The sequence below is a fragment of the Neolamprologus brichardi genome, chromosome 14 (genome assembly GCF_056152115.1).
Source record: "Neolamprologus brichardi isolate AB-2024 chromosome 14, ASM5615211v1, whole genome shotgun sequence".
Lineage (NCBI taxonomy): Eukaryota > Metazoa > Chordata > Actinopteri > Cichliformes > Cichlidae > Neolamprologus > Neolamprologus brichardi.
The window spans coordinates 21,719,004-21,732,243 of NC_142117.1; the positions used below are offsets into that span (position 1 = coordinate 21,719,004).

Sequence of the window (13,240 nt, forward strand, 5' to 3'; positions counted from 1 at the left end):
GTGATGATTTATGGGAGCTAGAAGCCTTGCAGTAGCCTTTTGGACAGATTGGAAGTGATTAATAGATACTTTGATCAGACATGAAAAGAGTTTGATACAATAATCGAAAATGTGAAGAGATGAAAGTATGTAGCATCTCCAATTCATGTTTTGGGTTTAGCAGTATTTATTAGATCAAACAAAAACAACAGTGGGTTAAAATCTTGATCTGAGAATCAAATCTCATAAAAATGATCAAAAATGACCCCAAGGTTCTGCACATTACCATCTATAGTGGAAGAAAAAGACTGCAATCTCAGTCTGACTTGGGCAGTGATGCTGTCTTTGTCTGTTTTGAGCTGCAAAAAGTTATTTGCAGTCTAATCGTTGATTGCATTTAGAATAGGTAACTTATTCAGTTCACGAGGCTTTAAAAGAAAGGTATGGTTGAATGTCCTCATCATGCAAATGATGAGAAGTTATGTTAAAGCTACTGATAACATGACCCGATGGGAGAAAAAAAAATAATGAAAAAAGAGATCCTTGTGGGACACCACATCACAGGACAGACAAATCTGATTTTTTTTTTAAAAAAAGGTCGGAAAGGTTCAAAGTAAGCTTATCCAGACCTGGCCTGGAAATCCTGTGAATTAAAATCTGATGGTTGACGGTATCAGAGGCTTAGCTTGGGGCCAGTAAAACAAGGACTGAGCAGTCACTGTTATCTGCAGGCAACATTAGGTAATTCGAGACTTTAAGGAAGACTGTTAAAGTGTAATGTATCTCACTAAAATTTATCAAGAACATTATGCTTCTGCAAAACTTTCCTGAGTTGTGCTCCAAGGTCTTAGGTCTCTTAAAGGTGGATTACATAATATATACCTGACCACGGCTGCGGGAACAGCTCCATATTAATGTATGTGCACAGGAATCACGGTTTGGTCAGCAACACTAGAAAAGTAGAAATTTAGTCTAAGAAATCTGTAAAGAAAAGCAAAAAAGTCCTGACTGTGTCTGTTATTAGACATATTCATTCCTGTGTCTTTTTAATGGGGCAGTGATAATAATGAGTTACATAAATAAAGTGTTTTTATGGCGATAATTTTAGCATTTTGTCTTTCAACTACAGCAAATAATAACTCCAAAAACATCATTAGACCTGTAAGTACATTTAAAAAAAAATGTTTTTACATTTTACATGAGAAGTATTTGCGTTTTTGAAAGCTTATTTATAGGAAAATAAACCTCTATTAATTATAGTCAACACTAAAAAAGCAAGATGTAAAACTGCTCCTGAGAATGCACTCGCCAAAGCTTATCAAGGGAAAGACAACTTTTGACAGTCTGTAAAAACGATTTATCATCTTGTTCGCCTGTTCTTCCATGAACAGTGACAGTATTTTTCAGAGAAACGATTGCTCGGTGAACAGTGATACTCTCTTATCTCAAACCTAGTCTGCAGAAGGTTAGGTTTGCAGCAGTTACCATGGCATCCCATTAAAAAGTAAAGCACCTTTATGACACTCCAAACCTGGGCTTAAATTTAAGGCTTAAATTCTGCTTTGTAGTGCCGGGGACTCACCTACTATATACACAGCCTTTATACTGTCCTCCAGTGACTCCCATTAAGGTTTTATAAAAAGACTAAAAGCTTCCTGACGCAAAAGGCTATTTTAAAAATTCCTCGTAGGTGCTCGTTGACATGAGGAGGCCTCAACCTAGACAGAGACCAATTGTTATGTTTAATGAGAATGCACGCACAAACTGAATGCAAATAAATGGTGAGCTTTAATTAGCACGGCTTGTACTTGGGAATGCAGGAAAATAAAAGGCTATATATACGAAGCATTGATTGGGAGCTAATGGGGAACAGGTGGACACCACGAGGCCGACTTTTTTGTTGTTGTTGTTTAGAAAGAAAGTATCAAAAAAACACACACATAAGGAAAGTAGACTGAGAAAATAAGAAGTAATAACTACCAGTATATATAAAAAGAAGTGACAATAAAACTACTATTAAAACGAATAAAGACAAATAACTAATATAAAGAGAGAGTAAATTAGAGCATCTATTTATAATAATCAAAATGATAGTGAGCGCATATTTCATATTGACAATCAGTAACTAGCGCTCTGACTGAGAGTACAATAACCAGACAGCCAATATTTGCAGTTTGTACTTGAGCCAACTCACTGAATTACCATTTATTAAATGGCTGCAACTGACTGGGTTTGCCACCCACAGTTGTCATAGCCTATGAAATCAACGCTTGCAGAGTAATTCTTTCACTTCATTTAACTTAGGCAATGAAGTTGACAGTTATAGCTTTGAATTCCTGCGACTTCCTAGTTAGGAAACGCACTCTTTGATCTAAACTTTGATTTAGAACTAGCTTGCTATGGATGTAAAAACTGTGGCACTACTTCATATATATACACACATATATAAATGAGCTGCATCCATTCAGGTTTTCTCCTTCCTATTCACAACAGGTAGATCTCGATTCTTGAAAGTGTTTTATCTGTGGCCGCCTGCTTTGCACATATCCTGCATCTCATTCATCACTGTCTAAACAGTTGACAAGCAGCACAGTTGATATGGATCATCACAGACAGACAGATGCACTGCTCTCAAAGTCACACTGTGCTCACAGATGGGCAAACTGTTGTAAGAAAACTGATTAAATAGAAAAGGTTAAGTGAAGTGCATGCACAGATACATACACGAAATGGCACTTTTTAGTGCATTGCTGCAGCTGGGCCACAAAGACACGAGTAGAACAGAAAAATTCTATGCAGCCTGTTCAGCTTTTATCCCTAATGATTATGTTTTTAGAGTAGGTCTCTCATGTTCAGCGTTTTTCCTGCTGTTACATTGTGAAAACGCTGAGGAGAATCTGAAGGAGGATTTATCTTGAGTGTATTCTGAAGTTGTCAAACGCCTTGTGCATACACCCCATTGAGTACAACAGCATGCGAGTAAATGGCATGTCTTTGACTTTCACTATCTCTAGTAGCTGCGTGAAGGCTTCAAAGGCTAAACGATGGATGTGTGGCAGCTGGTTAACCTTCACAACTTTGGAGAGTTGGGCTCCCCTGTCCAATCCATCAATTGATCGAGAACGCAACGAGACGATGAATCATACTTCACTTTTTCTTGCCAGCGCCTCACAAATGGTCCTTGCAGATGTAATACCGTGTTTGCTCAGCCTAGTATTTATTCACAATATACTCAGAAATTTCTCTTTAGCACTTTTCCTTCTATAACTCTTTTTCTTTATTACATAGTTTCACTGTTTATTTATTCATTCGTCTGGCTTTATAGAAATCTTTACAATAGATAGATTCAAGCAAAAAGATCAACAGAAAGCATGGCTTACGATTGACTTATTTGAAACCTAGGAATGTGTGCTAAAGATTTAGCTTAGAAAATACACTCACTGGGTACGCCTATAGGATGTAAATCCAGTGAAACAACCTAACCCCACTGATAGCATGTCTGTGGAGTGTGAGAGGAAGCTGCAGTACCCGGAGAGAACCCATGCAGATATAGGGAGAACATGCAAACACTTTATGGCCCCAGCCATTTGATCATATTTCTAACATTGAGCAACTTGAAACAATAAAGGTTTCTTTTAAAAAAGGCCAGTTCTGATTTCAAAGTAAGTAAAGTAAGTTAGTGGTGCTGGCAGAGAAAGCCAGCACGTTTGCCAACAGCAAGTTTGTGTTTATATATCCATGCTAGCCACCAATTACAAGCATAATGCACAGACACAGGCTGCGATGCAAATAGTGCAACACCTTCTTTATTTACTGTGTAGACTCCACATTTGGAAAATGTGAAGAATCACTTACAGCAACAATAAACAAAAATGAAAATATTCCAAAAATAACCTTTGTGCATTTATATTATCTCGTTTATTCTGTCAGAGCCACAGGAGGTGGACAAAGGAGTTTTATATGTTCTGTAATTTAAGTGTTTTGTGTTCTGCATCAATAAAAACTGGACCGTTTGGTTTAATGACAACTGTTATCCCTCCTCCGCCTCTTAAATGAATCGTGGGTCAAAGCCTGTCCTCCTGTGCTTGACGAGTGGTTCAGCTGTAACACAGCAGGAGAGCTGCTGGTGCTTTGCTATCAGACTTTCAGACGTCTGGGGCCGGCGTCTGTCCTGCTTTTGTTTTAGATTATCTGTTGTTGGGAGACTTTTATTGAACTTACAGTAAGCAATCGAGTTCTCATCGACTCACATAACGTTGTCTTTTGTCTCGACTCGCTTGAAAGCTAGGGAAACACTAAGGTGTTTTTAAAATAGGGCTGAATATATACCTACACTATACATTGTTAGAGATTACATCTAAAGGGCATAGTATAAAAATCAATGATTACTGTCTTCACAGACACAAGAAAGGTGTCCAGACAGTTGTGTAGTACGAGTAAGAGCTAACAGGTGTTGTATTTTTAAGTATAGATGGAAATCTCCAATCATAGGATACTGTATGAACTAGTTTACGCACAAGCTGTTTCCTCCTAATTACTTTATGTCATCTATAATTACAATTCTCATTTCACTATAAAATCTCACTACACAGCAGTTAACAGCATGTTGTGAGCCATAATTAAAAGATTCATTGCTTTTTCCTGCTTGTTCACTTGGAAAGTCCATGAAATTGAGCTGAAGGCTCCACGCTTACAGAATGTGACTCAGTATGATGACCTTTGATCCATGCAAAGGTGGCTGCAAATTGGGCTTTCCTCCGGTGCCCTGGCAGCAAAATTTGTCTATTATAGTTTTTTTTGTTCTAACTGTGACCTTGATTTTGTTTTGACAGAATATAAATCTTGACTTTCTATTATTACCTTAATTAAGTCTGTGCTGTCTGGTGGGAGCTTGGTGACAAAATAAAGACACGCTATTCATCTCAGAAATAATTGTCAGAAAGAGTGAGAAATAACCACCAGGTTTCATATTGTCAAGTGAATCTTAAGGCCTAAAGCTATGATTTTAGAAGTTACAAATTTGGAAAGCTGATTGTGTTGTTCTTTTGTTGTTGTTCTTTGAACTTAGGTGACAAAGTTAAGATTAACCTCAAAACTTTCCAAAGTGCCTTAAGCAGTTAGATTTAGTAATTACAAGACAAAGTGTATATTGGCTTGGAGAGCTGTCTTTGTTCTGTAAGCTAACACACAGAGATCAATGACACCATCAATAATGTTCTCTCTTTAAGTTGGCTTACTCACAGGCTAAACAAGAGTTTAATACTTCCATTATGGTGTATCGTGTAAGTAAATAACAACAAATCTATTTGGTTCCAAACCTCTGAATCTCTGACCAAACCTCACTAGTTTGAGCTGATGGTATTCTGTCCCTTTTGACCAATGGTCACTAGCTTGAAAAATATCAATCTGAAGAAATCTTTTTACACCACTTTCTGTAAATAAACCTTAAATCAATGTTTCTTCAGTAGAAGATTCTGTGTTAGTCACTTCAACAAACAATTATCACAGCTTCTGCTTTGTTTAAAGAAGAACGTTAGACGGCAAAACTAAGCAAAATACATCTTGTCACACATAAAGAGAAAATGTCAGATTGAATGATCAAGTTCTGCAAAATGGGAATTTAATCTTGCTCTCAGCCCGAGTAAAGTTTAACTTAAAATGATGAGTGAGAGAAGCTAAATGAGGGAAGCTAGTCCAAAAAAACTAGAAACTGGAAAAAGGCAGTGTACCGTACTAGAAGTAGTTGGTAAGTGACCTTTCTCCAACTTCAATAATTTTGTGGATCTATACTCAAAAGCACTGAGGTGAGTGCCTCGACTACTGCTCACTAGTATGGGTGGAAATTAGAAAAGTGGAGAGGAATACCTGAGTACCATTAGAATGCTGTGTTTACCATGAGAAGGACATTGTTAATGTAACCTTGAGTGAGCAACCCCACCAGCCATATTAGCACAATGAATATGCTAAACATGACCCATGGCTCCAAGAATGAAAACAGGAAGCCTCCTCAGCTGACAGACAATATTTAACCTTTTTTTTCTCTTTTGTTTTAAATGCATATTTAATGCATATCGACTATGTGTGAGCATTCAGTCGTGCGCGTGTGTGTGTGAGCAAGCTGCAGTGAAGACTAAATGAAGTGAGGCAGATGCAGAGCACGACAGTGCTGTTCCTTCCTACTCGCAGGAAAAGAGACTTTGTTAAGGACTAATGATTGTCACTCTGTCCCCTCACTGAGAGGCAGAGAGTACCTGATGATAATTAACCTTCAACATAATCAGCTAAGACCTCAAAAGCACCATCAAACAAACCATGAGGACTGGGTCATGTATAAAATTACAGTATGCAACGCACCTGTAAACTAAATGAAAATGAATACCCAAACATCTGTGATACCCCTCACTTCACTGAACAACAGTTACTCCTGGTTTTATGTTACACCATACCAGTACCAGATTTGCTTTCAGACCTACCTTAAATCTTCATGGCATTGATTAAACGAGCTGTTGAAAACACTCCTCAGAGACTTTGCTCCATATTGACATGACAGCGTCACACGTTCCACCACATCCAAAGGGTGCTCTAGGATTGAGATCTGTTGACTGTGGAGGCCATTTGAATACAATGAACTCATTGTCACACTAAAGAAACCAGTTTAAGATGATTTGAGCTTTTTAACAAAGAGTATTATCCTGCTGCAAGCAACCATCATAAGAATGCCACACTGTGGTCGTGAAAGGACAGACATGGTCAAAAGACTACTTGGGTATTTAAACAATTCTCATTTGGTAGTAATGGGCCCAAAGTGTGCCAAGAAAATATCCCTCATAGGATGGATGGATCCATGCTTTTATGTTGTTTTTAGCAAAATCTGACCTTGTCTGAGGTCTTAATGTCAACAGCGATTAAGACTCATCAGTTGGACAATCTTCTATTGTCTATCTAAGCTGACAGCTGTGGCACCCAGTGTGGTCTTCTGCTGTTTAATACATCTGCTTCCAGGCTGAACATGTGTATTCAGAGATGCTTTTCTGCATACCTCGGTTGTAACTAGTGGTTATTTGAGTTAGTGTTGCCTTCCTATCAGCTCCAAGCAGTCTGGTCATTCGCCTCTGACCTCTGTGAACTGCAGCTGACTGAAAATTTTCTCTTTTTCCAGATCATCCTCTGGAAACCCTAGAGATGGTTGTGCAGGAAAATCCCAGAAGATCAGCATTTTTTGAAATACTCAGACTAACAGCCATTCCCCATTGTGATGTTCAATTTGAACTTCAGCAGGTCATCTTGACCACGTCTATGTGCCTAAAAGCTTTGAATTGCCACCATGTGATGGCTGATCAGATATTTGTGTGAAAGCAGAAATTCTTAAAAATTAAAAACATGGATCACCAATTGACGATAATAAATTTTTTAGTAGATGCTGTACTTCCTTCCTCTGCCTGACCTCTCACCGATCCAATAACAATAATTTCCAGCAGAACTTGTATCCATTTGTGCCGACGTGTTCATCTGTTAGATTGCAATGAACATTTCAATAAATAGCAGGCTCTTGTTTCTGCAAATGAGGTGTTCACCCTTCCCTCTACAGCACTAATCATTATTTGTTTTGCTAGTAATCATGTACCCTTTAAAAAGCTGTAGCAAATGAAGGCCCTTGAATTACCATAGTCATAAATATTCATCACTACAAAATTCTTAATTTAGGAATTTCTAGAGCATTATCAGTGCTGCAGATAACCGGGGCATCTTTTCAGTAATTGGAGCCCGTGTTAGAACATAAATTCACTTATCCTAGTCTAGAGGTCAGTGAATAACAGTCTGTGAGAAAAATGTGGCTCATGGCCCAGCTGTAAATGTTACATAAATTACAGGAGGTATGCATATGAAATGGATAATGTGAGAGCTATTAATAAGTGCATAACAAACAATAAGATATATCGACAGTAAAAAGTCAAAATTAAGGTCTGCAGTGTGTCTCCACCGCAACAAAAGACCAATGTAGACCCAAAATATACTGAAAAACTGCTGTAAACTGCCCCGCAGTGCGCTATAAAACATTGAAACTGTTTTGTAACGCACCCCGCCGCAAACAAGCGAACTCCGGAGAACACAAACAAATAAATAGAAGCCAGCGAGAGGTGAAGTGAGCTGCACTCCACCCATCTCAGAAATGAAACCATGAAGCACAGCCATGAAATTTACAAACGCAAGCAGAGGAGTTGAATTTGACCAAATAAAACTGTGTAATTGACCAGCATGCGCACCTTCTCCTGGTGCGACACAAAAACAGAGCCATCACACCTTAACCCACGACATTAAAAATAGAAATCCACATCTGTGTGAGAATCCAAGTGGAATCCTCCTACCCACTTTCAAACATCTGTGACACCTGTGGGCCACTCCTGTGCAGCTGGTCTGGGACCTGGAAAAACCTGGTTTGTGGAGACCTGAAGCTGAATTGGGTTGGATATAACCAAACTGAATTATTTTTTTTCTTTTAATCTGTCACAGGTGGATAGTTAAGCTTAACAGTTAATGGAGACATTTAAATAAATGAAAGGCACTACTAAAGTCCTACCAAGCCAAGTCATAACAAAATTATACCCAACATATGCTTGCTTTTCATGCATATGAGGCTAAAGGAATACAATTTAGCAGTGTTGGAAGATTAAAAGGAAGAGGTGAGGGTGAAATGTAAGAAGATTATCTCAAAATAAATTCCACTAGACCTGAAGCTGTTTCAGCTTGCTTTGTATGCATAAGAGGGCGGTTAAACAACAACAACAACAACAACAACAACAATTAATGAACATTAGTTGGTTGTTTTAATCCCTAAAAGCTTTTAGCATTGTTTTGGCAATAAAAAACAAACTGGATAAAATAAACAACCTTCCACGGTAGCATATAAATTACATATATGAAATTCACTGTAGTCAGAATATGTGCAGCTTTGCTGCTAAATTTAGCTAAAGGCTTAGCGAGATGCTAATTGCGGCTAATATTAGCATTAGCCCAGGAGAATGCTTACGGCTAATTTAGTCATTAGGGTTTAAAATGAGGTTAGAATAGGCAGTCATACACTCAATAGATTCACACTGAACTTTTAGTCTGCAGGTGATGAGGGGATACATCTCCAGTACAAAGGCTGAACATAATTTTCCTAAATTTAGCCTAATGGGGTAAGCTTTTCAAACAAAATGTGCATATCAACCACGCTTTTTAAGTGTTCAAATAATCTTGGTGAAAATGACACATACTCTGCTGAAAGCACCTGAACATGTCCTGCTTGATTTAATGATACAAACCCACAGCAAATTAGAGAAAATGCTATACCCCAAGCCTAGGAGTGGAACTTATATGAAGTGTGAAGGTTTATAATCCAAGTATACTAATAAATGCTTATTTTAGCTGAAGATCAGTGTCTAAAGGTTTGTACATGTGTTTGACAGTCGTTATCGGTGCAATAAATCCTAAGCCACCTCTCATTACTTCTAATTATACATTTTTGTCATTTTTTAAAGCGGTCTTGAGCAGTAATTCCCCAACATTTCTGAATGTTTTTCAAAGTTTTTTCCTTTTTCAGTCCTTGCACCTGACCCTTTTTAGAGGAAATGTCTGTCTCTTAAGCCACTTAACACTTAACTGCAAATAATTCAAGAACAAAAAAAGGCATCTCATCTGGAGCAGATGAATAGTGTCTAAAAGTCATGTCTATAATAAAAAAATCAGACCCGACACAGTCACTTAAGCTTCATCAGGTCTCAGTGGAAGGGTGGTTGTCAACAAGCCATTCTTAAGAAAGGGAAATGGAGAAAAAGCAGCAGTATGCCAAATTACACAACAACTAGACTAAATCAGTGGCAACAGGTCTCATGGAGTGATGAATCCAAATTTGAAATTTTCAGTTCAAATTCTTGTCAATTGTTATATGACGGGGGTATGGAGAAAGGTAAAACAGTGACTGACTACAGCCACCTGCAAATCGTGGTGAGTGCTACATTTCAGCCAGTTGTCTAAATTGGTGGAATTATGAACAAAGAAAAGTGCCATCAGATTTGAATCCACCGTGCAATACCATCTGGAAAGTGCCAGACTGTGACGAGCTTTTTTCAGCATGACAATCCCAAACACACAGCTATGCAGTAAAAGCATACCTGAACAGAAAAACACAGTGGATCAAGAGTTTTGTACAGTAAGTAATATACAGCAATCTGTGTGGAGTTTTCATGTTCTCCCTGTGCCCCTGTGTGCTTCCTTCTACAGTCCAAAGATGTGCAAGAGTTAAGGTTGGTGATTCTAAATTGGCTGTAGAGGTGAATCTTTCTGTTTCTCCATGTGTCGGCCCTGTGACAGACTGGCAACCTGTCTAGGGTGGATGTGTATGTATAATTTAGCTACCTGGCAGTACTGACCAGTTATTTGTATGACTGTTTGCCCCCAAACACTATATCGCTTGAAACAAAATCTGAATTATAACTTGCAGCACAATAAATAGTTCATATGTACCCACTTTGTGATTACATATAAACCTTTCCAAGAGTATCACCAATCCCGGTTATGGGCTGTCAAACTAAAGTGTTCTTTTCAGGCATCAGCTGTAGCACTTGGCATCCAAATCCCGTGAACTTGAATTGCCAAGCTACAGATAAAATTATGAACGTGAAATTGATTCTGTCGCACAAATATCTGACTTATAACAAGAGGGAAAGCCAGCAAAGCAGTTTGTGGTTATGGATGAAGCATTTACTCATTCTGAGATCAACAAAAAGTACTTGAGCTTGCAGAAATGCAAACATCAGCTGGCACAAACAGGTGGTTACCTTGTGCCTGCCAATCAAGTTCTCAGGAACTATTTTATTTTGCAAAATGGCAAAAAAAAGAAAAGCTCAGCAGAAATGATATAAATTTTTAAAAGAAAATAAAGTACAATTTATCATAAATTACTCTCAATGGGTTGCATTGACGCTGTGGAAGGCAAGGCCACATGACACAAGACCCGTGGAATTGAAAATAGACGCCTGTCTTTGTGACATGAGGAGACTGTGAAGTCTTTAATGGACAGAAGCAAAACAACTCTTTTTTACCCTGTTTGTAACTGTGACCCGCCATTATCTCTGGTCACACCGAGCACACATTTCAATTAAGCACTGCATCACTGCACATCACATTAATTATAAGAGACTATAATAAGTCAGGGTTTTTTCTACCATCATGCTATAAATAACATAAGAAGTCTGAGGATGCTACGGGCAGAGCCAAAATCAGGCACCAAACTGAACCACAAGGTGGAGCCAAAAATGAGTGCGTGTGTTTTTTTTAGCCATCTCCATCTGTGTATCTCATTTCAGCGTCGCGTTCATCCGTCCCTTCTTTATTCCCGTGTAATTAAAAATAAAACAATAACAAAAAAAAACGAACGAGTACAAGTATATCACTCCAAGTATGTAAAGAGCATAAATCAGCATCTAACTGGAGTAGAGCAGCCAGCCTATTGATCACACCCTTGGTGAATTTAACACTTGGTCTGAATCAGCCCACTTAAAGTGAATACTTTATCCTGTCATTCGTCACGACTGAAACGTCTGCGACTTCTGCCACGTATCCAGCAAATGATGTTTGATTGCTTATTGAGCCGCGCTCTCAAGTCACTGCTGCACAAGGACAGTTTCCATTCAGCCCAGCGTGCAACAATTAGGCTACAGTTCACCAACGCAACTGGCTCATTAAAACCAATAACATACAGACTCACAGGGTACAAATCGCCAGCTTAAGTATTTGGTATCAGACAGGTTAAACCCCCCGTTTAAGTAGTGACCACAGAATAGTCCGTGCCTTAACTTCTGCATCTACAGATCCAGCAGCATTAAATGTTTAGTCATTCGTTGCCGCATCTTACAGCTTCTTGCTTTTTCCCCCCAACTGCTGTTAAACCGTTAAGAATGGTTTCTGTTGCTGCATATATTGCTCTCTTCAAATCTTAATAAGCAGTTTCCCTTACCTGTGCTGCGTCTTGTCTGCGTTTCCAATATTCTCCCTTACTTTTGCATTACGTCCGCTGCCCAGAAACACGTCAATTTACAAGAAAAAGCGTAATTGAAGAGTAACTCAGTTTTCCTCTGTATAGTTCTCTGGATCTTGCTCCGCGTCTCCCTCCACCACCGAGACTCCCAGGGCAGATAAACGGGCAGATAAAATGTGTTACTGATAAGATCAAGAGCAGTCCAGTTTAAATCTGATCTTTGGATGACCAAATCATTTCCCGCTTTATAGGACAGTGGAAAAACAGCCACATCTCCGTTAGTTGGAAAATCCCTCCTCACTTTATCTCCCGGAGAAAAGCAGTGTCTTTTTCTTCCCCCCCACACACACCAGCGAGCAGTTTTACTCTCCCTGCTCAGCCTTTAGAAAACCAGTTGCCTTAAAATGTGATAGGCCCGCTGAACTGCAAGGTTTATCTGTTGGGATTATTCTAACGGCACCGGTGATGCTGCGTATCCCGCATCCCACTTAGGGGCTGCCGCTGAGGTAAGAGCGAGCGCGGAGGAAAAAGCCAGGGAACGATCGCGCTTTGTGCGGTGCTCCTCCAAACAAACGTACCTGTGAAACCCTCTCTGTAGAAAACACCTATTTTACATTGTGCTGTATGTCAGTCGCATTCGTGTACAGTCGGCTGTATCCACTGCGGTCCGGTGGAAAGATGCAGGGCAGACTGATAGAGGTGCGGGCGAAGTCTCCCCTTCTTCTCATACGCGCTGCCGCGCACACGTTCACAGAGGGGGGATTTTTTTTTTTTGTGCTGTCCTCAGACGTGGAAAGGAAGATGCTCCTGACTCTTAATGTATTTATAGCAGTGTGTGTTGGGGGGGGGGGGGCTAGAATAACACAAACTACAGATGACAAAGAAAAGGTCATCTGACATTACAGGAACATATATAAAAGAGGGGAAAGTCTATATTATTCATGTTTCATGTTCTAGCTTTAATATAATATTAAAACCGGACAGGATTAATAGGATTAAGAAAAAAGCCTCGGAGTGAAACTGATTATTTCTAGGATTATTTTTCTTACCTGCTCGCTGCTCTCGTGGGTCATGCTGGAAGCACATTTTTAACTCTTTTAACCCAGTCAGCTAGAAAACATCCCCATGACACCATCAATACGTTTTCCCAACCCTCCTGAGCAGGTGGAAATTGTTTTGAAAAGTTCCCACTGACTTTATATCCAATCCACAAACAACTCTACAGCTTTGACTTGCACTTTT

General features: G+C 39.2%; 1 protein-coding gene across 2 annotated transcripts in view; it reads right to left on the minus strand.

Moving 5' to 3' along the window:
- Positions 1–12,716, minus strand: part of grik4 (glutamate receptor, ionotropic, kainate 4) — a 339,306-nt gene extending 326,590 nt beyond the window's left edge. For both annotated transcript variants that reach the window (XM_035909771.2, XM_006795461.3), the window contains exon 1: positions 11,978–12,716. The gene's annotated coding sequence lies outside the window, so the exon portion shown is untranslated. The remainder of the gene's footprint in view (positions 1–11,977) is intronic.
- Positions 12,717–13,240: the final 524 nt, after the last annotated feature.